At 41.5% G+C, this 27,729-nt stretch overlaps 1 long non-coding RNA gene across 1 annotated transcript; it reads left to right on the top strand.

Annotated features, from left to right (window-relative positions):
• Positions 1-327: 327 nt before the first annotated feature.
• Positions 328-27,729, top strand: LOC125102700 (uncharacterized). Its single transcript, XR_007128174.1, has 3 exons — positions 328-413; positions 24,715-24,989; positions 27,594-27,729. It is a non-coding gene; the product is annotated as an uncharacterized LOC125102700 (long non-coding RNA).

Here is a 27,729-nt window from a genome sequence, read left to right as displayed (position 1 = left end):
CAAAAGCTCCCATCTAAGAGTGTGAACCAACAACAAATTCCTTTTGAAAAAGAACTTTGATCTGCACTGAATCACTGCCCACTTCTGCCATGCAATCTCTCTTGTTTTCGTGTAACAAATACATTCTTCCTGCACCAAATATGTGTTTTTCTAGCAACATTGGTGAGGTTTGATAGAGCAACATGTGGGTCATAATGGAATAGTAATAGGTACAGATGCCAAAGAAGTCGAATGGTGCTGAGTCACTGTGATTTGGTAATTCTCTAGTGAGAAGGATCTACCGAGAGCTTGACTTTCATTTCCTTTCTTTGGCTGAAGTAAGCTGGAGGCATGGTTACATGATTACTTTTCATCCACTAAAGCTCACATTTCAGGTGCATCTCCCTCACAGAATGAAACAGCGGAGCACGCAGGTAACCCTGTCCCCAGGGGAAATGGGTCTGTCTGCCCCAAAGACTCAATTAGATTTGCCTGAGAATTCTGGGTAGGGGGTAGAGGAGTTAGGATTGATGTCCAAGAACCAGAACACTGAAATTTAGATTAATGAGCAAAGGCATGCGTGTGTGTGTGTGTGTATGTGTGTGTGCGTGTTTCTTAACCTCACTACTAGGTGTTTAAAAACTTATTCACCATTGAACATAGTAGAGGTATTTCAAGTTGTTATACAGAGAAAGTGACCAAAAAAAAATTATCTTCAGGAGCCAGACAACTTTTTGGAATATAGTAGGAGAGCTCTAACTGAGGTGAGATGAAGCCCTTCTTGGTAATAAAAGCAATGTCCACCTGGCAAGATTGGTTGTGACAAGTGCTGACAATGGGGATAGAATAATAACTGAGATCATCCTTCCTTGGTGGGTGTGGGTGTGTGTGCGCGCGCACGCACACCATGGCATCGTAGTAGAGTCAAGTCTTAGAGTAAGACAATACTGTAAGGGGGGCGCCTGGGTGGCTCAGTGGGTTAAAGCCTCTGCCTTCGGCTCAGGTCATGATCCCAGGGTCCTGGGATCCAGCCCCTCATCGGGCTCTCTGCTCAGCAGGGAGCCTGCTTCCTCCTCTGTCTCTCTGCCTACTTGTGATCTCGGTCTGTCAAATAAATAAATAAAATCTTAAAAAAAAAAAGACAATACTGTAAGACTTACAGTAAGTCTTAGAGTAAGAATGCCAAAAAGTATCATGGAGATCCAGGATCCTCTTGGGATAAAAGAGGAACTGGAAGTCTGGGGGCTTCTGGGAGTCTACTGAGTGGAAACCCATGTGTCACTAAAACAAATTTTCATTAGTTTGATGTTTGTTATCCTTATCCTTGGTAGCTACCAGAGCAATGGACTGTAATTATCTGCCAGTTCCATTGGATTAGGGGGCTCCTTGACCAAAGGGGCCATATTGAATTTATCTCTATACCCCTAATGTTTAGCAAATGTTTTTACCAAATTGATCAATAAATCCATTGTCTACTTTTTTTTCCCCAAAAACTCTGAGATGTGATGAAAATATTAGTGTCTCAGTAGGACTTTTGCTTTCAGAGTGAGCACTACACAAGTGTTAACTATGCCTGCCGTGATTACTATTATTTCTAAGTTTGCCTTGAACCTTCATATATAAAACTTTAACTGACTTTGGTATTTTTATATGATCACATTTCTCTGGTTTCTGCCTTTTACTTTTTATTTTTTTGGTGGGTTATTTTTAAATTTTTAAGTGGGCTCCGCACCCAATATAGGGCTTGAACTCACAACCCTGAGATTAAGAGTTGCATGCTTTACCAGCTGAGCCAGACATCCCTCTGCTTCCTTCCTTTTAATTTAACGTATATGCAGTATGGTCATATGCACATAAGTTTGAAGTTTTATTTCTAGAATCCCCACAATTTTCTGCACAAATGTATATATTCCTCATATTTCCTATTTCTTCTGAACATCTTCCCAATGACTGGAGTCATGAAAGCTGTCCTCAGGAGTAGATATTTTTTTAAAGATTTATTTATTTAGGGTCAAGATGGCAGAGAAGTAGCAGGCTGAGACTACTTCAGGTAGCAGGATTTCAGCTAGATAGCTTATCTGAAGATTGCAAACACCTACAAATCCAACGGGAGATCGAAGAGAAGGAGAACAGCAATTCTAGAAACAGAAAATCAACCACTTTCTGCAAGGTAGGACTGGCGGAGAAGTGAATCCAAAGCGATGGGAAGATAGACCGTGGGGGGAGGGGCCAGCTCCCAGCAAGTGGCGGAGCAACGGAGCACAAAATCAGGACTTTTAAGTCTGTTCCGCTGAGGGATATTGCTCCAGAGGCTAAACCGGGGTGAAGCCCATGTGGGGTCAGCGTGGCCTCAGGTCCCGCAGGGTCACAGAAGGATCGGGGGTGTCTGAGTGTCACAGAGCTTACGGGTATTAGAACGGGGAAGCCGGCTACAGAGACAGAGCCAAGGAGTGACTCTCAGCTCAGGGTTACCTTGAACTGGTCGCAGGCTCGGTCAGCTCAGAGCACGGCCGGAGGCCAGGGTGACGGGAGTAATTGGGCGCTGTTCTCTGAGGGCACACTGAGGAGTGGGGCCCCGGGCTCTCTGCTCCTCCGGGCCAGAGACTGGGAGGCTGCCATCTTCATTCCCGTCCTCCGGAACTCTACGGAAAGCGCTCAGGGAACTAAAGGTCCCGAAGCGAACCCAAGCGGATTACTCAGCCCGGCCCCTGGTAAGGGCGGTGCAACTCTGCCTGGGGCAAAGACACTTGAGATTCACTACAACAGGCCCCTCCCTCAGAAAATCAACAAGAAATCCAGCCAGGACCAAGTTCACCTATCAAGGAGTGTAGTTTCAATATCAAGGAGAGCAGCAGAATTCCAGAGGAGGAGAAAGCAAAGCATGGAACTCATGGCTTTCTCCCCATGATTCTTTAGCCTTGCAGTTAATTTAATTTTTTTTTTCAATTTTTTTCTCTTCTTCTGCCAAATTTTTTTTAAATTTTACCCTTTTCTTTTTTAACGTTTTTTTAACTAGTTTATCTAATATATATATATATATTTTTCTTTATTCCTTTTCTTTTTTTAATTGTTTTTTTTTTTTTTTCTTTCTGAACCTCTTTTTATCCCCTTTCTCCCCCCCCTCACGATTTGGGATCTCTTCTGATTTGGTTAAAGCATATTTTCCTGGGGTTGTTGCCACCCTTTTAGTATTTCACTTGCTCCTTCATATACTCTTATCTGGACAAAATGACAAGGCAGAAAAATTTACTACAAAAAAAAAAAAAAAAAAGAACAAGAGGCAGTACCAAAGGCTAGGGACCTAATCAATACAGACATTGGTAATATGTCAGATCTAGAGTTCAGAATGACAATTCTCAAGGTTCTAGCAGGGCTTGAAAAAGGCATGGAAGATATTAGAGAAACCCTCTTGGGAGATATAAAAGTCCTTTCTGGAGAAATAAAAGAACTAAAATCTAACCAAGTTGAAATCAAAAAAGCTATTAATGAGGTGCAATCAAAAATGGAGGCTCTTACTGCCAGGATAAATGAGGCAGAAGAAAGAATTAGTGATATAGAAGACCAAATGACAGAGAATAAATAAGCTGAGCAAAAGATGGACAAACAGCTACTGGACCACGAGGGGAGAATTCGAGAGATAAGTGACACCATAAGACGAAACAACATTAGAATAATTGGGATTCCAGAAGAAGAAGAAAGAGAGAGGGGAGCAGAAGGTATATTGGAGAGAATTACTGGAGAGAATTTCCCCAATATGGCAAGGGAACAAGCATCAAAATCCAGGAGGTGCAGAGAACCCCGCTCAAAATCAATAAGAATAGGTCCACACCCCGTCACCTAATAGTAAAATTTACAAGTCTTAGTGACAAAGAGAAAATCCTGAAAGCAGCCTGGGAAAAGAAGTCTGTAACATACAGTGGTAAAAATATTAGATTGGCAGCAGACTTATCTACAGAGACCTGGCAGGCCAGAAAGAGCTGGCATGATATATTCAGAGCACTAAACGAGAAAAACATGCAGCCAAGAATACTATATCCAGCTAGGCTATCATTGAAAATAGAAGGAGAGATTAAAAGCTTCCAGGACAAACAAAAACTGAAAGAATTTGCAAACACCAAACCAGGTCTATAGGAAATATTGAAAGGGGTCCTCTAAGCAAAGAGAGACCCTAAAAGTAGTAAATCAGAAAGGAACAGAGACAATACACGGTAACAGTCACCTTACAGGCAATACAATGGCACTAAATTCATATCTCTCAATAGTTACCCTGAATGTTAATGGGCTAAATGCCCCAATCAAAAGACACAGGGTATCAGAATGGATAAAAAAACAAAACCCATCTATATGTTGCCTACAAGAAACTCATTGTAGACCCGAAGACACCTCCAGATTTAAAGTGAGAGGGTGGAAAAGAATTTACCATGCTAATGGACATCAGAAGAAAGCAGGAGTGGCAATCCTTATATCAGATCAATTAGATTTTAAGCCAAAGACTATAATAAGAGATGAGGAAGGACACTATATGATACTCAAAGGATCTGTCCAACAAGAAGATCTAACAATTTTAAATATCTATGCCCCTAACGTGGGAACAGCCAACTATATAAACCAATTAATAACAAAATCAAAGAAACACATTGACAATAATACAATAATAGTACGGGACTTTAACACTCCCCTCACTGAAATGGACAGATCATCCAAGCAAAAGATCAACAAGGAAATCAAGGCCTTAAATGACACACTGGACCAGATGGACATCACAGATATATTCAGAACATTTCATCCCAAAGCAACAGAATACACATTCTTCTCTAGTGCACAAGGAACATTCTCCAGAATAGATCACATCCTCTGTCCTAAATCAGGTCTCAACTGGTATCAAAAGATTGGGATCATTCCCTGAATATTTTTTACACAATGCTCTGAAGCTAGAACTCAATCACAAGAGGAAATTTGGAAAGAACCCAAGTACATGCAGCCTAAACCGCATCCTTCTAAAGAATGAATGGGTCAACCAGGAAATTAAAGAAGAATTGAAAAAATTCATGGAAACAAATGATAATGAAAACACAACATTTCAAAATCTGTGGGACACAACAAAGGCAGTCCTGAGAGGAAAATATATAGTGGTACAAGCCTTTCTCAAGAAACAAGAAAGGTCTCAGGTAACCTAACCCTACACCTAAAGGAGCTGGAGAAAGAACAAGAAAGAAACCCTAAACCCAGCAGGAGAAGAGAAATCCTAAAGATCAGAGCAGAAATCAATGAAATAGAAACCAAAAAAACAATAGAACAAATCAACGAAACTAGGAGCTGGTTCTTTGAAAGAATTAATAAGATTGATAAACCCATGGCCAGACTTATCAAAAAGAAAAGAGAAAGGACCCAAATAAATAAAATCATGAATGAAAGAGGAGAGATCACAACGAACACCAAAGAAATACAGACAATTATAAGAACATACTATGAGCAACTCTACGCCAACAAATTTGACAATCTGGAAGAAATGGATGCATTCCTAGACACATATAAACTACCACAACTGAACCAGGAAGAAATAGAAAGCCTGAACAGACCCATAACCAGTAAAGAGATTGAAACAGTCATCAAAAATCTCCAAACAAACAAAAGCCCAGGGCCAGACGGCTTCCCGGGGGAATTCTACCAAACATTTAAAGAAGAACTAATTCCTATTCTCCTGAAACTGTTCCAAAAAATAGAAATGGAAGGAAAACTTCCAAACTCATTTTATGAGGCCAGCATCACCTTGATCCCAAAACCAGACAAGGATCCCATCAAAAAAAAGAACTACAGACCAATATCCTTGATGATCACATATGCAAAAATTCTCACCAAAATACTAGCCAATAGGATTCAACAGTACATTAAAAGGATTATTCAACATGACCAAGTGGGATTTATTCCAGGGCTGCAAGATTGGTTCAACAACCACAAATCAATCAATGTGATACAACACATTAATAAAAGAAAGAACAAGAACCATATGATACTCTCAATAGATGCTGAAAAAGCATTTGACAAAGTACAGTATCCCTTCCTGATCAAAAGTCTTCAAAGTGTAGGGATCGAGGGCACATACCTCAATATTATCAAAGCCATCTATGAAAAACCCACTGCAAATATCATTCTCAATGGAGAAAAACTGAAAGCTTTTCTGCTAAGGTCAGGAACATGGCAGGGATGTCCATTATCACCACTGCTATTCAACATAGTAATAGAAGTCCTAGCCTCAGCAATCAGACAACAAAGGGAAATTAAAGGCATCCAAATCAGCAAAGAAGAAGTCAAACTATCGCTCTTCGCAGATGATATGATACTATATGTGGAAAACCCAAAAGACTCCACTCCAAAACTGCTAGAACTTGTACAGGAATTCAGTAAACTGTCAGGATATAAAATCAATGCACAGAAATCAGTTGCATTTCTCTACACCAACAACAAAACATAAGAAAGAGGAATTAAGGAGTCCATCCCATTTACAATTGCACCCAAAACTATAAGATACCTAGGAATAAACCTAACCAAAGAGGCTAAGAATCTATACACAGAAAACTATAAAGTACTCATGAAAGAAATTGAGGAAGACACAAAGAAATGGAAAAATGTTCCATGCTCCTGGATTGGAAGAATAAATATTGTGAAAATGTCTATGCTACCTAAAGCAATCTATACATTTAATGCAATTCCTATCAAAGTACCATCCATTTTTTTCAAAGAAATGGAACAAATAATCCTAAAATTTATATGGAACCAGAAAAGACCTCGAATAGCCAAAGGAATATTGAAAAAGGAAGCCAAAGTTGGTGGCATCACAATTCCAGACTTCAAGCTCTATTACAAAGCTGTCATCATCAAGACAGCATGGTACTGGCACAAAAACAGACACATAGATCAATGGAACAGAATAGAGAGCCCAGAAATAGACCCTCAACTCTATGGTCAACTAATCTTTGACAAAGCAGGAAAGACAGCCTCTTCAACAAATGGTGTTGGGAAAATTGGACAGCCACATGCAGAAAAATGAAACTGGACCATTTCCTTACACCACACATGAGAATAGACTCAAAATGGATGAAGGACCTCAATGTGAGAAAGGAATCCATCAAAATCCTTGAGGAGAACACAGGCAGCAACCTCTTCGACCTCAGCCTCAGCAACATCTTCCTAGGTACATCGGCATTGGCAAGGGAAGCAAGGGCAAAAGTGAACTATCGGGATTTCATCAAGATCAAAAGATTTTGCACAGCAAAGGAAACAGTTAACAAAACCAAAAGACAATTGACAGAATGGGAGAAGATATTTGCAAATGACATATCAGATAAAGGGCTATTGTCCAAAATCTATAAAGAACTTAGCAAACTCAACACCCAAAGAACAAATAATCCGATCAAGAAATGGGCAGAAGACATGAACAGACATTTCTGCAAAGAAGACATCCAGATGGCCAACAGACACATGAAAAAGTGCTCCACACCACTCGGCATCAGGGAAATACAAATCAAAACCACAATAAGATACCACCTCACACCAGTCAGAATGGCTAAAATTAACAATCAGGAAATGACAGATGCTGGCAAGGATGCAGAGAAAGGGGAACCCTCCTACACTGTTGGTGGGAATGCAAGCTGGTGCAACCACTCTGGAAAACAGCATGGAGGTTCCTCAAAATGTTGAAAATAGAACTACCCTATGACCCAGCAATTGCACTACTGGGTATTTACCCTAAAGATACAAACGTAGTGATCCGAAGGGGCATGTGCACCCGAATGTTTATAGCAGCAATGTCTACAATAGCCAAAGTATGGAAAGAACCTAGATGTCCACCAACAGATGAATGGATAAAGAAGATGTGGTATATATACACAATGGAATACTATGCAGCCATCAAAAGAAATGAAATCTTGCCATTTGCGACGACATGGATGGAATTAGAGGGTATCATGCCTAGGGAAATAAGTCAATCGGAGAAGGACAACTATCATATGATCTCCCTGATATGAAGGATGCAACATGGGTGATTAAGGGGGTAGGAGAAGAGTAAATGAAACAACATGGGATTGGTAGGGAGACAAACCATAAGTGACTCTTAATCTCACAAAACAAACTGAGCGTTGATGGGGGGAGGGGGATTAGGAAAGTGGGGGTGGGGTTATGGACATTGGGGAGGGTATGTGCTATGGTGAGTGCTGTGAAGTGTGTAAACCTGGCGATTCACAGACCTGTACCCCTGGGGATAAAAATATATGTTTATAAAAAATAATAAAAAAATCATAACATAAAAAAAAAGATTTATTTATTTATTTATTTGAGATTGAGAAAGAGAAATAGATCACACACACACACACACACACACACACACACACACACACAGAGGGAGACGCAGATTTCCTGTTTGAGTAGAGAGCCTGATTCGGAACTCGATCCCAAGACCCCGGGAGCATGTCCTGAGCCAAAGGCAGATGCCTAATTGACTGAGCCACCCAGGCACCCAGGATTTGATTTTATATCTATGGCCCTGGTTAGACATGGAATTTGTAACCAGTGTATAGTGTTCCCTCTTTACTTAAAAAGCATCCCTCCCTTGACCTCATTACAGTGTCCAATTACCATTTCATTTTTCACAAATATCTGTGACGAGATGCATAGTGTGGGGAAATCAACATTTCTACCCTACTCACCTTCACCTCAGCTAGGGGTTGCCTGTCTTCAGCTTCACTGCCCATCCAAACACATCACTTTCTATAAAGCCTCAGTGCTTTTCTTCTGACCCTGAGCCAGGAGGCTGTTTTTGTACTCCTCTTTCAAGCTTAGTTGGTTTGCCATTATTAAAAAAACAAAATGAAACAAAAATCCGTCTTCAACCAAAAGTCCTTTCTCCTTTGAGATAGTCTCTTCTTCCTGACAATTACGACCCTGAGCTCATTTTTTTTCCAACCCATCTGGTGAACACGCGGGGTTAATGCTGATCACACTTGGTGTTCGCATCCTTTAGCTTCCTGAAGTGAGCCCTAGGCTGTCCTCCCTCTGTTGATTTCGGTCCCCTGTGTGTGGTTCCCTCAGAGCTGTACATCTTTACTCTGCTCTGGACACCCTTAACCCCACTTAGCCCCTTGGTTTTCTTTTTTCTTTTTCTTTTTTTTTTTTTTAAGATTTTATTTATTTATTTGACAGACAGAGATCACAAATAGGCAGAGAGGCAGGCAGATAGGGGGGAAGCAGGCTCCCTGCTGAGCAGAGAACCCAGGACCCTGAGGTTATGACCTGAGCAGAAGGCAGAGGCTTAACCCGCTGAGGCACCCAGGAGCCCCAGCCCCTTGGTTTTCTAAACCTGTTTTAAAACTCACACATTCAAGGAAAATCTTATCTTCTTAAACTTTCCCTACTCTAAAGCTCTCTTGGGTTTTGTGGGAACAGTGTTTTTTTTAACACGTGTGCTTCTTAGTCAAGATTCTTAAGCTCTTATCTTTTCCTAAATGGGTATTGCTCCCTGAGACCCTTTTTTCTATTTGGGTTCTTGCCAAAATGCATATGATCTTCCAGATGCAGTGGGTACGAGCTACCTTTTGGTGAAAGTGGGTAACAATTAAAAATGTGCTATTTACCCCTGCCAGCTAAGTCAATATTTAACTTACTTAAAATGACTCAGTGATAATTTGTTCAGATACTGCTATGTCCTGCTTTCAGGGAACTGCTGTCTGTTGCTAACTTCATTGCCTCTCTGGGTCTTCTTTTTCCACTTTTCCACTAGATCAGATGGAGAGTGCGGGGCTTATGAATTAGACCAGAACGTTGTTCTTATGCATTTTACTACCTGAACCACATGCCAACCTATCATAAAGGCCAGATATTCATTCACCAGCCTGAATGCTTAAAATAGTGGTGAGGAGATTTATTTGCGAGAGAAAGGACCCATAGAAGCTTTTCGTGCCAGATTGCTGGGGTTGAAGTTCAGGTTTTGCCGCACTCTAGCTGTGCATTTTGTCCAGTTGCTTAACTGCTTTGTGCCTCAGTTTCCTGTTATAAGAAGGTATAAAAAATAATTGTATTACTCTCCTGGAGTTATCATCAGGAGCCAATGAGTAAATATATGAAACAGAGTGAGCTCCATGTAGTACAAGCTACCACCGCCCCAACTACGATTTTTAGGTTTGCTTTGAGTCCTTGTATGTGTATGTGTATTCAGACGCTACAAATAAAAACTCACGAAAATGAATTCTTGGGTTTTTTCACCCTCAAGGAGTAGATTCTGGGGGGTTAGAAGAGCAGACACTGGAACACTTGGGTGGCTCAGTCAGTTAAGCATCTGCCTTCGGCTCAGTTCATGATCTCAGGGTCCTGGGATGGAGTCCTGCATCAGGCTCCTTGCTCTGTGAGGAGCCTGCTTCTCCCTCTATCTCCTGATCCCCCAGGTTGTGCTTTCTCTCTCTCTCTCCTGCACACACACACACACACACACACATTCATGGGTAAATAAAATATTTTTAAAAAAAAAAAGAGCAGACACCAAGTTTCCTCTGTTAAGGCAAAGCCAACACCAGAAGGGGTTGAGAAGAGTATAAATTATAGTGCTCCTGTTCTACGGACTGTCTGCACTATTCACACCCATCACTGTCCAGACAAAGAAAGGCTGAGGAACTCTTCGAGATGGAAAGAGATGAAAGAGGCACGGCAGCTAAATGCAACTCAGAATCCTGGGTTGGATCCTGGGTTGCCAGAGAGGACATGATTGGGAAAATGGAAGAATTTGAATATAGACTGAATGGTAGATAGTGATTATGGTATTAATGTTAAATTTTTAATTGCAACGTGGTTATGTGAGAGGATGTTCTTGTTCTGGGTGTGCGTGTGTGTGTGTGAGAGAGAGAAAAGAGAGTGAGATGAAGAGAAAGAGTATGCTAAAGCACTAACATTTGATGAATTTGGGTCATACAGGATTCTTTTTCCTGTTTTTGCAACTTTTCTATAAATTTGAAATTATTTCATTTCTTTTTCTAAAAAGTGAAAAGAAAAATTAATCATGTGATTTGGAGACCCAGTTTTCCAACTTGAAAGATGGAGGAGTTTTAATTTATGGTCTTTAAGAGTGATGATAATATTTTCTGAGCTGCAGATTGGACTATTTTGTCTGAAGAGTCTGTTAAAATGTTTCAAATATAAAAATTCTCCAAAGATGGTATATTAAGACACACATTGAAGATAGTTCTGTTGAAAAGAATAAAAATATATAAGAAAAAATAACTTAGTAAGATTACATTTATTGGTTAATAAAGAGTTTAATATATCCATTTCAGAGTCAATGCTATATTCATCCTCTTGCTGCTATCGATACATACTCCATGGGATGCTTTACTACCTAAAAAAGACAAGATGAAGGAAAATAGATAATATTTCACTCTTTTGCCCTGAAATGTCAGGGATATGAATGTGTATTTGCTTATACTTGAAGTCATAACAAAAGGCTATAAAAAAATTGGTTACCTATATTGGGAATAGGATGAAGGAAACACATTAAAAACTACACTTTGGATTATACCTTGTTTTGGGAATTTGATTTTAGAAACATGTAAAGATTTTATGTAATGATAAAAATCAAATTAAATTTCAAAAATAATTCCTAAAAACAAAGTAAACTAAAAATTACTGTGTTGAGTTAGTAGCTTAACTATACAAAGAAAAATTATTTCCAGTGGCTTAATAAACAGTAATTTAATATATAAACAAAAGTATTGGGATATATCTAGGAATAAAAAGAATTGCAAGTACACCTTTATATGATATATATTAAGTATAGTATATAGTTTATATACAATAAAATATATATTATACACACACACACCCCTACCTACATATATATATATGTGTATATATATATATATATATATATATTTTTTTTTTTTTTTGGTCAGAATGCTGGAATTTCTGGGATATTCTGATGATTCAGTAGGACAGAATATGGGACAGAATAATCCTGGAAAGTAGGACTTAGAAAATCTAAGATCAGAAATTGTGAACCCATCTAAGGGTTATGTGTTACTGAAATTTGCAAGGTGACTGCCTTGCTGGCACCCAAACCTGATAAAACTAAAACTTTATTGGAAAAATCTTTTAAGTAAAAGATTAATTTATTAAGTAGAGGTATAGGGTGTATGCAAAGTCTTCAAAGCTTGGAAATAGAAAGTTACAAGGAATTCTTACATAAATGTTTTTGTCTTAAACATATGTATAAATGTAAATGTATCTCTCTGTTTAGTTCCTGAAAACAATCTTTTCACTTCCCAGGAGTTCACAATATTGCTGAGATTTGCTTTCTTGCAAGATTTTCCAATGATATTATAGTCCTTATTTTTGAACCGTCAAGTAGAAAAAAAATCATTTAATTTGACAATAAGATAAAATTTTGATTCTAAGATGACTTAGTAAAGATTCTGAGATGTGCACTGGAATATTTTTGAAATGTCCTTCAAATAGGTAAAATTTAAACTGGAAAGAGTAAAAAGTTAAACATTTTCTGTTTATAAAAAGTCAAACAATTTTTTCCTCACCTGGTTAAAAAGTTGGTACCGAAGTCACTAAATAGCTTCATATAGTAAACAATTAATCTTTTGTTGGATTCATTCCTAGTTCTATTTCAGGAAATTACCTTTGTTTTCCCCTTCGGTTTCCACCTCTATGTAACCTATGTTATCAAGCTATCTTTTATAAAATCTTTATGGAATATAGTGAGGGAATAACTAACTCACTAGTTAAATTTAAAAACTACTACCAACTACGGGCACCTGGGTGGCTCAGTTGGTTAAGCCTCTGCTTTGGACTCAGGTCATGATCCCCAAGTCTTGGGATGAGCTTCTGCAGTGGGCTCCTTGCTCCCCTGGGAGTCTGCTTCTCCCTCTCTCTCTGCCTCTGTCGTGCTCCACACCCCCCCGACGCTGGCTCATGCCCACCTGTGCTCTCTCTTGCTCTCAAATAAATAACATCTTAAAACAAACAACAAACAAACAAAAAAACTGTAACCAACTGAAGATTGACACAATGATGTGACTTGCATTACTGTCTTCACATGAACAACCATAGACTTTATTTTCTAAGATACTTCAGAGAATGAAATGCCTAGCCACACTCTCAGCTAAGTTCTCTCAAACTCATTATCTGGATTTGGTGTTTCACCTGCATGGTCAAAGCTTTGAATCTGAAAGGTCAAAATTTCTTGGAATCAAAAGTTACTAAATGAACAAAATTTATTTCAGGAAGCGATAGATTTAAAGTCTTTGCCAACAAAGAGTCAAAGAGATTTATTAAGTCTCTAAAATGAATAATTTAATTTTTTTAAACATGTGAAGGGACATTTTGTTTCTCCCAAAGGACTCTGAGTTGGCTAAGCATTTATTTATTTTTTTTTTAAAGATTTTTATTTATTTGTCAGAGAGAGAGGAGAGCGAGCGAGCACAGGCAGACAGAATGGCAGGCAGAGGGAGAAGCAGGCTCCCCGCCAAACAAGGAGCCCGATGTGGGACTCGATCCCAGGACGCTGGGATCATGACCTGAGCCGAAGGCAGCTGCTTAACCAACTGAGCCACCCAGGCGTCCCTTGGCTAAGCATTTAACAATAAGAATGACTTTAATTGTTTTTTTCCATCTCAGTATATAAACTCAGTTACTTTCATGTCATCACATTGTCCATTCCCAAGTAACCTCTTTCACAATAAAATTTTATCTGCCCAATTCTGGTTTTGATCCTTATGCAGCATTGTACTGAGTTCTACTGCTCAGCATCCTGAGGTTTTCATCTGAGACCATAGTAGGTATTTGGAAGCATATTCCCCCCATGAGGGCCCAGAAGCCCCCTGGAACAGAAAGGCCTCCATCCTCTGCCCCTTGCCTCATAAACTTGTCCTTCAACTCCATGCACTTTCAGACCTACACTTACAGTAGCTCTAAGGAGGCAAGTACTTTGTTATCTGAGAAGGGAAGGCCAGGACTCCCCCCTCACCCCTAGGAAAGTGTGGAGAGGCTTCCGGGTGCCTGCCCTCAGCCTGGAGATGTGCATTCCATCTAGTCAGCAAGAGAGAGAGATATCACCATCAAGAGAGAAGAAATCTCCATTTTTAAAAATGTTAAATTCCAGTAGATGTACCACACAGTGTTGCATTAATTTCAGGTGTACAATATAGTGATCCAACACTTCCGTGCATCACCCGGTGTTCCCCATGACAAGTACCCTCCTTCATCCCCATCGCCTGTTTCACCCATCCCCTGCCATCTCCCCTCTGGTAACCATCGGTCGTTCCCTGCAGTTAGGAGTCTGTGTTTTGGTTTGCATCTCTCTCTTTTCCCCTGCTTTTGCTTGTTTTTTTGTTTGTTTCCTAAATGCCACATATGAGTAGATTCATATGGTATTTGTCTTTCTCAGATTCCACTGAACATTAGAATCTCTAGCTCCATCCATATCATTGCAAATGGCAAGATTTCATCCTTTCTGATGACTGAGTAATATTCCATTATATATAATATGTATATATTATATATATTTGCAAGATATATATATATATATATATATATATATATATATATATATATATATACATACACACACACATACCACATCTTCTTCATCCATTCATCAATCAGTGGACACTTGGACTGCTTCCATGATTTGGCTATTGTAAATAATGCTGCCATGAACATTGAGGTGCATGTATCCCTTTGAGTCACTGTTTTGTGTTTTGGGGGTAAAAACCCTAGTAGTGTGATTATTGCATCATCGGGTTGTCCTATTTTTACCTTATTGAGGAATCTCCACCCTGTTTTCCACAGTGGCTGCACCAGTTTGCATTTCCACCAACAGTGCACGTGGGTTCCCTTTGCTCCACATCCTCGCCAACATTACGGTCAAGAAATCTCCATCTTACACACTAGGAACTGAGCCCAGGGAAGGCACGGACTACACAGTTGTGTCTGTCAGCCTGTCTCATCCAAAGACTTTTGTCCGCACTACTACTTCCTGTGTGAACTGGTACCACCCACGGTCACAAGGCAGAAGGCAGAGCCTTGAGGAAATGGCCACTGACTGATATGTGTTGACCAGGCCATGGGCAAAAGGGAAATCAGGCGGTTGTGGGTACATGGGGGTAGAGGACAGGAAGTTAAGCACAAAAACGTGGGAGGTGGGGCTCTGCAAGAAGCTGGGGAAATAAAATTTTTCCAACTTTGCGTTTCCCCATTAAGGCCAGACCAAGTTGGATCTTGTTTTATAGCAGGAACGAAGCAGCCCGACTGTCTGTAGGGCAAAACATCTTTGTAGAAAAGCCCAGTAAGTATCCTTCTCATGAAACAGTCTTTTTCTAAATCTAGGGTCTTTTCTTTTATGTGCTCTGTAGAATGGAGTGTTGCATATTTGGGTGGGAATATATTGGCCATGAGTCTCCATCTTTTATTTTTCCTGTCTGTGTAGTTTAGCGTCCCTTTTCCTCTTGGTCTGTCAAAAGATACTGGTCAAGGGGGGCACCTGGGTGGCTCAGTGAGTGAAACTTCTGCCTTTGGCTCAGGTCATGACTTCAGGGTCCTGGGATCGAGTCCCGCATTGGGTTTTCTCCTTGGTGGGGAGCCTGCTTACCCCCCCCCCCCCGCCTGCTGCTCTGCCTACTTATGATCTCTCTCTCTGTGTCCAATAAATAAATAAATCTTAAAAAAAACAAAAGACACTGGTCAAGGGAGCCAAGTAAAGTGCCTCCTTCTATCCAGAGTTAAACACTCATATATGGGTAGATAGATGGCTGTGTTAGGTAGGAGAGCACAGATCTGGTTATAGCAAAACTGGGCAGCACAACTGTAGCTCCAGATGCTGAGGCAATCTTTCTGTTCCCCCTCTGCTCCCCACAAGGCACTGCACTCTGATGGCAGGAGGGAGGCAGGGCATGGGCCTGTCAAAGATTTTTTATTGGTTTCCACATGTCCTTTCTTTACATGACATTTCAGCATCACTTGTTTGTAAGGATTGAAAACACCTGAAAGTAGCTCAAGCAAAGGAGGGTTCACTGGAAGGATCTGAGTTTATGCCCTGGAGTCATTTGCAGGAAGGGTGTTGGGACTTCCTGGGAACTCTTTCTGGCTTGCACTATCTCCTTGATTGAGGTTCCAACAGCTCCGGCTGTTTCCTAGGACTGTTGCAGCAAGGCTCACCTCATGACGTGACTACAGGGTTGTAACAGCTACACAACTGGCTTAATTTTAAAAAGCGGTGTTCGTTCCACTTAGCCAACATGTTCCAAGTTGTTGTAAAGGAAGCCGCAAAATGCTTGCAATTAAAGTCTTGTTCATTCACATTTAAAAACATTAAATGAATTGCATTTCATTTTCATGCATGTTCAGGATGGGAGGCTGTCATATCAAGACTGGACGGTCAAATAGATAATGATAGAGTGCCAAGATTCCTAAAAGGTTGGGAATCATGTTGGGGGTGGGCAAAGAATTTGTTTCCCCCACAAGCATGTGGCTTCGAGCCAGTGTACCTCCTAGTTGGTTTCCCTCCATTCCCTTCTGTTTTTCACCCCCTTCTTGTAGTCAGTTTAATCAGGAGAATGAGGAGCGTGAGGTGCCTCTGTTAGTCTTTTAACATCCAAATAGTTGTTACTTCTAAGAGACATGGAGACTTGGCGGGGTTGGGTGTGCTGTTCTGGTTCTTATCCTTTGGAATTTTGAAAGTCTTTATTTTTTGTATCAGATATTTGACCAGAGGTCCGAGTCCAGAAGGTCAGACTCAGATGGTGAACCAGTGGGTTGTTAAGAGCTACGTAGAGGTCATTGAATCTACGCTGATTTAGAGTGAGGGACTAAGATTAAGGAATGTACAAGAAACTTAGATTCATTTAAAGAAATAACATAAAATGGAGTAATCAGGAGGATAAAGAATGGAAAGAACTTCTGTGGTCTTTGTTCTCAGGAAAGGGGTAGGTTGGTCACCTCGTTGCTATGGCTGTGAGCCTACTGTCCTTTTCATCCCACTGTAACCTCCAGAAGATGGGATTTGATGAGTCATGCACACTTGCAGAGGGTTTGGTCAGGACAACACTGAACTACTGGAATGGTCAATGCTGTCAGCAGTAAAAGATCAAGAGATGCTCTTTGGTCAGATTTGATAAAGAAATGACTTTCAGAGACAGAGATATGGCACCAATTTTCTGCCGTCCTAGGAGAGGATATGCACTAGATCATGGCAAGCATTTGGGTGAATCCCTCCATCTAGGCTTGGGGGGAGTTCAGGCCCCCTGGCAGATGGGTGGAAGAAATTTCATTATCCTCTGTATTCTTCCAATATCATACATCCCAAGCTTTTTAGTTTTAAGGCAAGGGTGGGACAACATATTCCCAGTCCATTTGTGAATGACCTCAGAGAATGAGGTAGGGGAGAGGAAGATACCACTTCTAAATCCACTCTGGAGGAGTCCCTAAAGCCTCATGACTATCTCAACTGTTTGGTCTAATTGAAGGGTGTAAATATAGTGTTCTTTTTTAACCTAAACTTGATTGATTGATTGATTGATGAATTGATTGATCAGTATGCATTGGGGACTTAAACATGAAAATCATATGATCAAAACCCTTAAGGAGCTCAGAGTTTAAATGGGCGATATAAACATTTATGATATTTGTGATAAGGACAACAATAAAGCAGATAAAGATATAAGGAATCTTCTGATCTTTGAATGGAACATAATGTCCCTGGGAGGTCCTTTGCCTGCAAGCCAGTATGGGCCCCACTCCAGCTCCAGCTATTCTAAATGAGTCTAAAGATAACGTATTATCTCACACCTGGAGCCATGCCCACAGTCTGAAATTTCCCAGTGGCTACCCAGTTATTGGTCTGGTCCCTACAGGCCCATTAATTATTATCCATCCCACAGTGTTACTTCTGGAACAGACACCAGATGGGTAGTATCAGGAATAGTACTGCATGGGTTTGGCCCCCACGATCTTTGAAATAGGTCTGTTTCCACTCTGGCTCTTGCTGGGGAACCAGCATCTTCACTTCCTGATTTCTATCACATGCCTTCCTAGAGCCCTGTGCCAAGGCCAGCTGGTAGAAGAGCTCAAAGGGCAAGAAACCAGACCTGGAGGGACCTGAAGCTCAAGAAGTAAGCAGCAAACCCTCAGCACATCATTTTCATGGATAATTTAGCAAGGCATGAAAATAGATGGGCCCAGTGGAGTCACACTGGGCTAACAGAAGGCCTCTTGCTCTTAGTGGTTCCTTCCGGGCTAGTATTTTCTTGCTGCACACGAAGGCATAAAAGACATTCTGTTAGGAAGATGAAAAAAAAAATGCTTGTTTTAGACAAAGCTGGTGAGTGTTTAAGGATCACCTATCTATTGGCCATACTGAGTTTCAGTGGCTTAAAAATAAAATAAGAAAAATAAACTCAGGCAGTCTTTCCTTCTTCAAAGGCAAATTTTCCAAGCCTTTCTTTTCCACCTGAAAACAAGAATTGAGAAACAGTAAAAAGAGATACTGGAGAAGACTAGAGTTCCAGCATCCAATACTGTTCTTAGAAATAAATGCTCGGTTCCAAAAGTTCTCTGAATACCACGTAGCCCTGAAGAAACTACAATTGCTGGCTCAGACCTTGATAAAATAACATATATTAGATGCTTTTCACTGCCAGGCACACTTCTAAGTGATATACACCCCCCCACACACACTATTTATATACATACTATATACACTAATATACTGTATATATAGCATGTAGTATATAATGTAAATATATATTATAATATATATACACACACATGCGCACACACACACACACACACACACTAATTTCTTTATTCTCTTAGAGCATAAAGGATAAGCAGACCTTCCAAGTTCTGGTATGTTCTAAGACAAGTTAACCCAGAAACTGTTATGGAAAAACAGATTCAGCAAAAGGGACCAGCCAATATGTATGTGGAAGTCCCCATGGCTTAGTGGCAGGGATTGGACGTGGTGCCCTTAGGGGAAAAACGATGAGGTCAGAGCAGACAGGGAGAGATCAGGTCTGGCACTTCTGCAGCAGGCCTGGATTTAAAGATGAGCTGATGGGAAGCCAGGCAGACAGTTCGACCGAGGCATTCATCCATAGGGGCTGGCCAGAGAGGCACAGTTTGGATTGAGGATGTGGGTGTCCTAGATCAAAGCAAGAGGCCTGCGGACGGGTGCAGGGCCCTGGAGGGCAGTCTCAGCCATGGGATAAAGCGGCAGTGGCTTTTTATAGAGCACTGGTGTGTGGGGTACTCTTTGGGAACCCTGAGAGGGGCATGGGGTCTCTAGCACTATTTGGGTATACCCTCCCACAGTCTGGATCCAGGCAAAGGAAGGGACAAAGTACAAGAATCACGAGAGCAGGGAGAAGCTATGCCAGATTTCATCCCAACACCAAAAAATAGTTGCAAAAAGTAGAAGAGGATTTTTATTCCCTACTAGACTGGGATTCAGTCTTCTTTTCCATCAGGTCTGGGATTCTAATTGTTCATGATACTGACTTTTGGCATGGGGATGATTATGATTACTCAGGGTTTTGGTAGTTTAAATCCTACTTGGCTCATACCAGTAGGCACTAATGCCAAGCTTTTACCACTGAATCCAAAGGCTTGTTAAAGACATGGCAATGCCAAGAGATTTGCCGCAAGTCACTACTTGTAACCCGTTCTTGCTTGCTGTCTTGTGGTATTCTTCAGTTCCTAATCCCCTAAATCTAAGTAAAGGGTTAGCAAAGTGTTTCTGCTAAGGGCCAGATGATAAATGCTTTAGGCTTTGCTGGCAACATTCCGGTCCACCATTGTGGTGGGAATCTGCAATAGACAGTAAGACTGACAGATATGCTGTGTCCCAGGACAACTTTATCCACAAAACAGGTAGCAGTCAGGTTTGGCACGTGGGCCACCGTGGCTGAACCAGGATAGAAATACATAGACAGATAAATACCCTTTCTACCTCCCCACGAGCAACTGTCTTATTCTAATTGTCTTTTCCTAAAGGTCAAAGGGAAGGAGGAACCATTTTGTCTGCTTGGAACTATAAGACACTGTCATTTACCTTCTCTCTTACATTTGTAACTTCGGAAGCTAATGGCCTTAAACGAAACTTCTTGCCTGCTTTTAAAAGATACAGAAGGGGCTGGAATGTATTCTGGTGGGTTTTTTAATTTTAAAGAAGGGGACCCCATTTGCTATTTTTTCCTCCCATCTAGTGAATAGTCTTCCCACACAAACAGCCTCTGGTAAGAGTTGAGCAGCGTCCCTTAGGCGGCCTCTACTCTTTCTTTTTCTGAGTTTCACTGGCAACAGTGACCATGTAAATAACCTTTGTAATTTTACTCTCTTTGGAGTGGCTTATCCAAGTAAAGAGTTAACAGATTTAAAGATGAGGCAAATGTGATTCCTCCTAAAATGCAGAAAATTACCAGAGAACTTGAGAGAGAAACTACTAGGAGAGAGATATCCTGGCCAAAATCAAGTCCAAAGGTTAAACACGTTTGCCCTCCTTATCTAAGGAATGAAAATGCTCAGATGGCAGGATAGTGCTAGGTTGACTCTAGATTCTCTTCAGCAATTAGCAGATTTACCACCTGTTATTGGTTGGACTCTGTCTTCCCAAAAGATCCAGTGAAATGCTGACCCCTGGGCCCTGTGAACGTCACCTTATTTGAAAATAAGGTCTTTGCAGATGTAATCGAGTTAAGTTCAATTCATTAGGGTAGATCCTTATCCAGTATGACCGGTGTTCTTGTGAGGAGGGGGAAATCTGGACACAGACCCACACACAGAGGAGAGTGAGCAGGGAGAAGATGGCCACTTGACAACAGAAGCAGAGATTGAAATGAGGTAGCCGCGAGCCAGGAAATATCCGGGAGGACTGGTAACTTCCGGAAGCGAGGGAAGAAGCGTGGAACAGGTTCTCTGTCAGAGGCCTCCAGAAGGAGCCAACCTTTTTGGCACCTCAATTGTGGACTTTCAGCCTTCAGAACCGTGAAAGCACACACTTCTATTGTTTGAAGCTGCTGTTTGTGGTAATTTGTTATGGCAGTCCTAGAAAATGAATTCGCCGACTGTAGGCCGACGTCAGATAGCTCACATCGATTCTGTAGCGTGCTCCCCGCTGCTCATGTTCATTAAATGTCCTCCTCCTCCTCACAATCTGGATACCTCGGTAGTAGGGTAAGCTTAGTGATTCTATCATCATAGGCAAAGGCTACATTCTGATTTTATTTTAAGGTATCTTGCAGATAACCTGGGACTTTCAGAGTCCAATGGAAGTGATCAGTTTAATACTTTCCCTCTTTTCGTGATGTGAATTCAGAGCCAGGCCAAAGGCAGTTTTGTCTTTGGCTGTGCCTGTCTAACAGGAATTCTCTGGTGTCTTTGTTTCCCTTTAGCACTTTCCCTCTAATGTGACCTGTCCTTGATGACATGGTTATAGAGAAGGCCAGATACCTGGTAGAGCAGAATGGCACGGAAGCATGGCAGAAGTCAGGCTGTGATGCAGGAAGGAACATTCCCACACAGAAGAAGTCTGAGAGCTGACATTTCTTGAGTGAGTCCCATGTGCCAAACACTCCCCTAGATGCTTGACAGCAGATAATGGTTTTATTCTTTTAAGGACCCTAAGGGGCAGGTGCTATTGTTCTCCTCCCCTTTATAGCTAAGGAACCAATTTATGGCAACGATAAGTAAAACTTACCCGAGGTCTCAGGGCTGGGGTGGGTCAGGACTAAGATGATGAACCCAGGTGTTCCAGTTGCAAAGTCTTTTCTTTAACCAGTACTCTGTTTCTTTTCTACCTGGGAAATACTCCCATCCTGGATGTGGACATTGTCATGTGTTCCTCACTGAAAATCAGTGTTTTTAATATCCTTTCCAGCTAACACAAACTTTGGATCTGTGTACTTGCCTGAGGTGGCAGGGTCGTCTTTGCAGGAAGGGAACTGAATGGGAGCCTCTGGATTTCAGCTTGAGCGCCTTGGTGATTGGACGATGTTTCAGAGGTCTCTTGACCTTTGAATGACCTAGGCCACATGGGCACCATTTTTAAGCAGTCATATCTTCTTGAACTAGTCCCACTAACTGGAAATATCACAACGTTTGCAAAATTAAATGCTTTATTTTTGTATCATGTTATTATACAATAAAATTAATGGTAGTGATTGTGCGTGATTGACTGCAGGTCTACTTACCTCTGTACATAACACATTATCTGGGGCGAGGTATCAGAAACCCAGGAAAGAGAGGGCCAGAGTCCAATGCCTCCCCTGAGGGACCTCCTGCAGGCCTGTGGCTCCTAATGTTGAAGCGGTCAAGAGGAGAAAGGATTAGGGAATGGAGGGGTCATAGTTGCTTCTAGGACATGGATTTAATCCCATAGGTCCCAACACACCCTATTCATAACAATTTTTTTATTAAAACCCTTTTATCCTAAAATGACTTTCATAGATAACATAACCTAATTCTATACATAATTAAAAGTCAATGTAATGCCCCAGCTTAATCATAAAGAAAAAAAACCAAAGAAGTAGAAAGTACATAGTGTGATATTTATTGCTCAGGACCAACTGTAGGAATATCATAATGATGTAGTCAGATGCTTGCAGCCGAATGTGCAAATGCAAGTATGGAGGATACAAGGTGTGGTGTGACTTACACCCCGAGAGCCTTATCTCTGAAGTGAGTCTCCTGGTGGTGAGTAATCTACGTAAAAGTTATTAGTAAAACAGCATGTAATCTTCCCCTGATTAAAACAACAACAGGGGCACCTGGGTGGCTCAGTGGGTTAAAGCCTCTGCCTTTGGCTCAGGTCATGATCTCAGGGTCCTGGAAGCCCCGCATCGCATCGGGCTCTCTGCTCAGCAGGGAGCCTGCTTCCTCTTCTCTCTCTGCCTGCCTCTCTGCCTACTTGTGATCTTTCTCTGTCAAGTAAATAAATAAAATCTTAAAAAAAAAAAGCATAAAATAAAACAACAACAATAGGGGCACCTGGGTGCGTCAGTGGGTTAAGCCTTTGCCTTGGCTCAGGTCACGGTCTCAGGGTCCTGGGATCAAGTCCCACATCAGGCTCTCTGCTCAGCAGGGAGCCTGCTTCCTCTCTCTCTGCCTACTTGTGATCTCTCTCTGTCAAATAAATAAATAAAATATTTAAAAAACAACAACAAAAAAGTTGTCAATAAAACAACATAGAATTTCCCCTCAAAATTTTTCCCCAAGAATTTGCATTTTTTGAGAGATTTTATTTATTTGTCAAAGAGAGAGAGCACAGGCAGGAGGAGTGGCAGGCAGAGGGAGAAGCAGGCTTGCCGCTAACCAAAGAGCCTGATTGGGACTCCATCCTAGGATCCCGGGATTATGACCTGAGCTGAAGGCAGACGCTTAACTGACGGTGCCGCCCAGGCGTCCCTCCCCTCAAATTTAGTGGCATTGCTGAGATATTCAGCCTATATCAAAACCAAGAAAAAACACTGCATTATTGTGGGAAATAGACCTGAGTCCTGAATTTGTCACCTACTTGAATTAATATGACAGTTAAGTAGGATGTGGGACTACTTAGTCGTGGGGCCATCACAGCATTCCACGGTATCTACCACACCCGAACTTCTGTTGTTAGAACAAACAACTATCCCCGGAAATGTCCACACCTCTAGGGGTTGTTTAACTCCAACTCATGGCCATGAGGTTCGGGCTTTTTTATTTATAAATCTCTCTCGTCTCCTTGTCCTCTCCTGTCTCTGTCTCTTCTCCCTTCTCCTCTTTCCCTCTGCCACCACTCCTGTTCATCTTACTTGTTCCCTTACTTTCTCCCCTCCTTGCTCTGCTCCCCCCCCCATCTCCTCCTCCTTCTCCCTTTCATCAGGGAGGAGGTGGTAGCCCTCTTCTAATCGCAGAGTTGGAGGCTTCTTGTCTCTTGAGGAGAGTACATCTCATACGACTGCCTACAGCTGTCTTTCTAGCCCTGAGCATTCTCACATTGCATTTTCTCTCTTTCCTCTCTCTCCCTCCTAATTTTGATCTGTGATTTCAGCTGTATAGGTCAGAAAATACGGTCTAAGAAACATGGTGACATCAGAGCCTTAACTCTTTAATATAATTTAAATATAGACTCTTAAACACCAAATAATGGCTAAGATATAGATATGCATTATTGCCTTTATTTTCATCTTCTCCCCATTTGGCAGAGGAGGGGCTGAGGCACAGAAATTAAATGACAGGCTAAGCCCACAGAGCTCATAAATGGCAGAGCTGGGATGTTCTCTTCTGACCTAGGCAAGGGGTGCTTTGGAATCGGTTCCTATCCCCAGAGAACTGGCTACCTGGGAGCAGATAAAAAACCTGTAAAGGAACAGATGAGAATTGGATAGTGAATATTTATTGGATATTGGCATGTGTCATTAATGCTCTACATGCCTTACCATTATTATTATGTTTTTTTGAGAGAGAGTGTGTGTGCAGTGCAGTGGAGCAGGGGTGGGGGCAGGGAGGGCCAGTGGGAGAGGGAGAGAAAATCTTAAGTGAGTTCCACCCCCTAGTGCAGAGCTCAACAGCCCAACATGGGGCTCATTCTCACGAACCCGAGATCATGGCCCAAACTGAAATCAAGAGTCAAGATGCTTAACCAATTGCGCCATGCGGATACTCCTTGTTAACGTTTTCAATAACCCTGTAATGACCATGATTTTTGTTGTTCTTTTTTAGTGTTGCCACCAATGTCCCACTGACAGATAAGGGACCAGAGGAAGACAGCTGCTGGGATTCGGACGCAGATAGATGGCCTTGGGAGCCTGGGTTCTCACCCACTACTCTAAACCCAGGGATTTCGAGAAAGGGGGATGTTTCTGGCTGCTGGAATCGGGGAATGAACGGCATTGCAGCTGAGCTTAGGGCTGGGGAGTTTCCCCCTGGAGATGGAGGAAGTGTCTTCCGTGCCTTGAATGGGTGGAGCCTGGTGGACAAAGAGGAGAGGGAGTCAAGTAGGGCTTCCTCCTTTTAAAATTTAAAGGCATTATTATTATTATTATTATTATTTTTAATTCCAGTTGAATTTTGAAGAAAACGAACTTTACAGCTGAGCATCTGTAATTGGAATAGATATATCTTCATCTGTTCTGGGCGACTTGAAATAATTTTTTAAAAATCTTATTTGTTGAAATTTATTTTTTTAAAGACTTTATTTATTTGACAGAGAGAGCAAGCAAGAGACGGAATACAAGCAGGGGGAGGGGGAGAGGGAGAAGCAGGCTTTCCACTGAGCAGGGAGCCCTGTGTGGGCTGTGATCCCAGGACCCTGAGATATGACCCCAGCCCAAGGCAGATGCTTAACAACTGAGCCACCCAGGCACCCTCTATTGAAATAATTTGTGAGAAGGCACCATGGTCATGCCTGTCTCTTGCTCTGTGTGCTGCGTGTACCAGGAAATGGTCCGAAGGCGAGACCTGGGGCTCAAGTCTTGATTCTGCCTGTGGATCTTGGGCCTCCTACTTCATCTTCCCCCATTCTTCTGCAAGTGTGGAGTAATGACGCAGGCCGCAGCTCATCCTGGCAAGATATTAGAAGGCCTAAGGAGGGAACAGATCTGCCAAGCTTCAGAGGAAAGGTGCTATGAAACTCTAAGTCATCACACATTTTTGTTACTTTGGTTACTATTTTAATACGTAGTAGTAATTAACATTGGTCACCAGCAACTCAGAATAGAAATGGTGTGACCTTGATAAATTTTAGAGTGACTTGGTGTTTTCATATACATGGTCTAATTCAATCTTTATAATTGTCCTATGACGTAAGCAGGATGGTTATGATCAATTGCCATTTTTACAAAAACTGAAACCCAAACCATTTGTTTAGTACATGCTGGGTCTAGGGATAAAACTCCTGTCTTCCAACTCTCAGTTTAGACTACTTTCCAGAGACAATAGAAGAGGCATTTTGGGGTCAACCCTTGCTAAATTTCTTGGCAAAATTCAAGACAGACTAGAGCACACATAGACTTGATAAGGTCTTTGAACAGAGTATGTAATCCACAGTGACACTGAATTCCAAAATCTTCTTAAAATTCAGCTACAAGCTTGCCTCTTTTACTGTGACCCTTCTGGATAAGAATCTGTCACCCTTGTAGCAATCCCATAAGGCTGCATTCTTACCCCTGTAATTACACATATCCTGTCACACAGCAATAATTCATGTGCATGTCTGCCTCTCCAGACTCCTCCTCCTGGTCCCCCCACCCCCACCCCAGGGGACAGTAAGACAAGGGCAAGCCATCTTGGGTCTCCAGCACCTAGCAGGTTTCTAGACATAGGAAATGTTCGAGAAGGATCTTTATTTTTTTCCTAAAAGGAAAACTTATTTTGACTGCCTAAAATTCAGAAACATTTAAACAGTAAGGAGGTCATGATCCCAGGGTCCTGGGATCGAGCCCCAAGTAGGGCTCTCTGCTCAGCAGGGAGCCTGCTTCCCTTCCTCTTTCTCTGCCTGCCTCTCTGCCTACTTGTGATCTCTCTCTGTCAAATAAGTAAATAAAACCTTAAAAAAAATAAAATAAACAGTAAGGAGTATTAAAAATGAAATAAAATTTAAAAGAAATAGAAAAATAAGAAACAAATGGTTGCAAAATGGCAAATCCCCTAACCTATGAATTAATAATAAAAACATTACTAAGTTTAGCTGGGGATGATGTTGCCATTTGGGGCTGTGTGTATGTGTTATTTTAAAAACAGTTAAACCATTTTGAGGTAATATTAAGTTACCTTTATTTTTTTTAAAATACGCTATTTATTTATTTGTCAGAGAGACAGAGAGAGCACAAACAGAGGGGAGAGGCAGGCAGAGGGAGAATCAGGCTCCCAGCTCAGCAAGCAGCCAGATGCAGGACTCGATCCCAGGACCCTGGGATCATGACCTGAGCCGAAGGCAGATGCTTCACTGACTGAGCCACCCAGGTTGCCTAACGTCTACTGATTTCCAATAGCAGCTCAGAGGGTAAAGAAATGGTCGTTATTCTTCTGAATGTCTCCATTTGGTCGTGTCAAAGTTCAATGATCATTTAAGTAATAATGGACATTTTTCTTTGAGCAAAATACAATTCATCGTATATAGTCTACAGGGCCTGCAGAAGAATGATAGAACAACATCTGTATCTGAAAAACACTATCTTACGAATCATCATTCTGTCCGCCCTCATTAACAGTAAATGTAGCATCAATCAAATAATAGTCATTAAACTAAAAAGAGATCTATCAAAATGACTTTTAAAGAGGGGAACACAGGCATATCACCATTGGCTGTGGACACTCAGGGGTCAGGTGCTTTGAAAGTTGAATCAAACCTGCATGTGACCCAGGTTTTCAGAGCCCTCCCAGCTTCACTCGCTCTTCCCCTAGGGACCTGCTGATCAGGGGATGTCCCGATTCTCTTGGGCCTGTGCCAGGGCTGCTCATTGAACAGCAGGGACTTTAGTTTTCTTCTGTTGCTGAACACATCACCCTTCCAACTGAGTGCCTTAAAGCAACACACATTTATTGCCTTTTGAGTTTTGCAGGTTGGAGAAGGGTTAACTTGGCCGGTTTCTCTGCTCCAGATTTCACCAGCCTCTGATGCAGAGCTCCAGCTCAGGATCCTGAGATCATGACGGAGATGAAATCAAGAGCCTTTAAGACATTTCTGATGTGAGTTTTGAAGGACTGGGGGGATTTTGATTCATTTGCAAGTGGCCA

The sequence above is a fragment of the Lutra lutra genome, chromosome 6 (assembly GCF_902655055.1).
Source record: "Lutra lutra chromosome 6, mLutLut1.2, whole genome shotgun sequence".
Lineage (NCBI taxonomy): Eukaryota > Metazoa > Chordata > Mammalia > Carnivora > Mustelidae > Lutra > Lutra lutra.
This window is presented reverse-complemented; position numbering and strand designations above follow the sequence as displayed.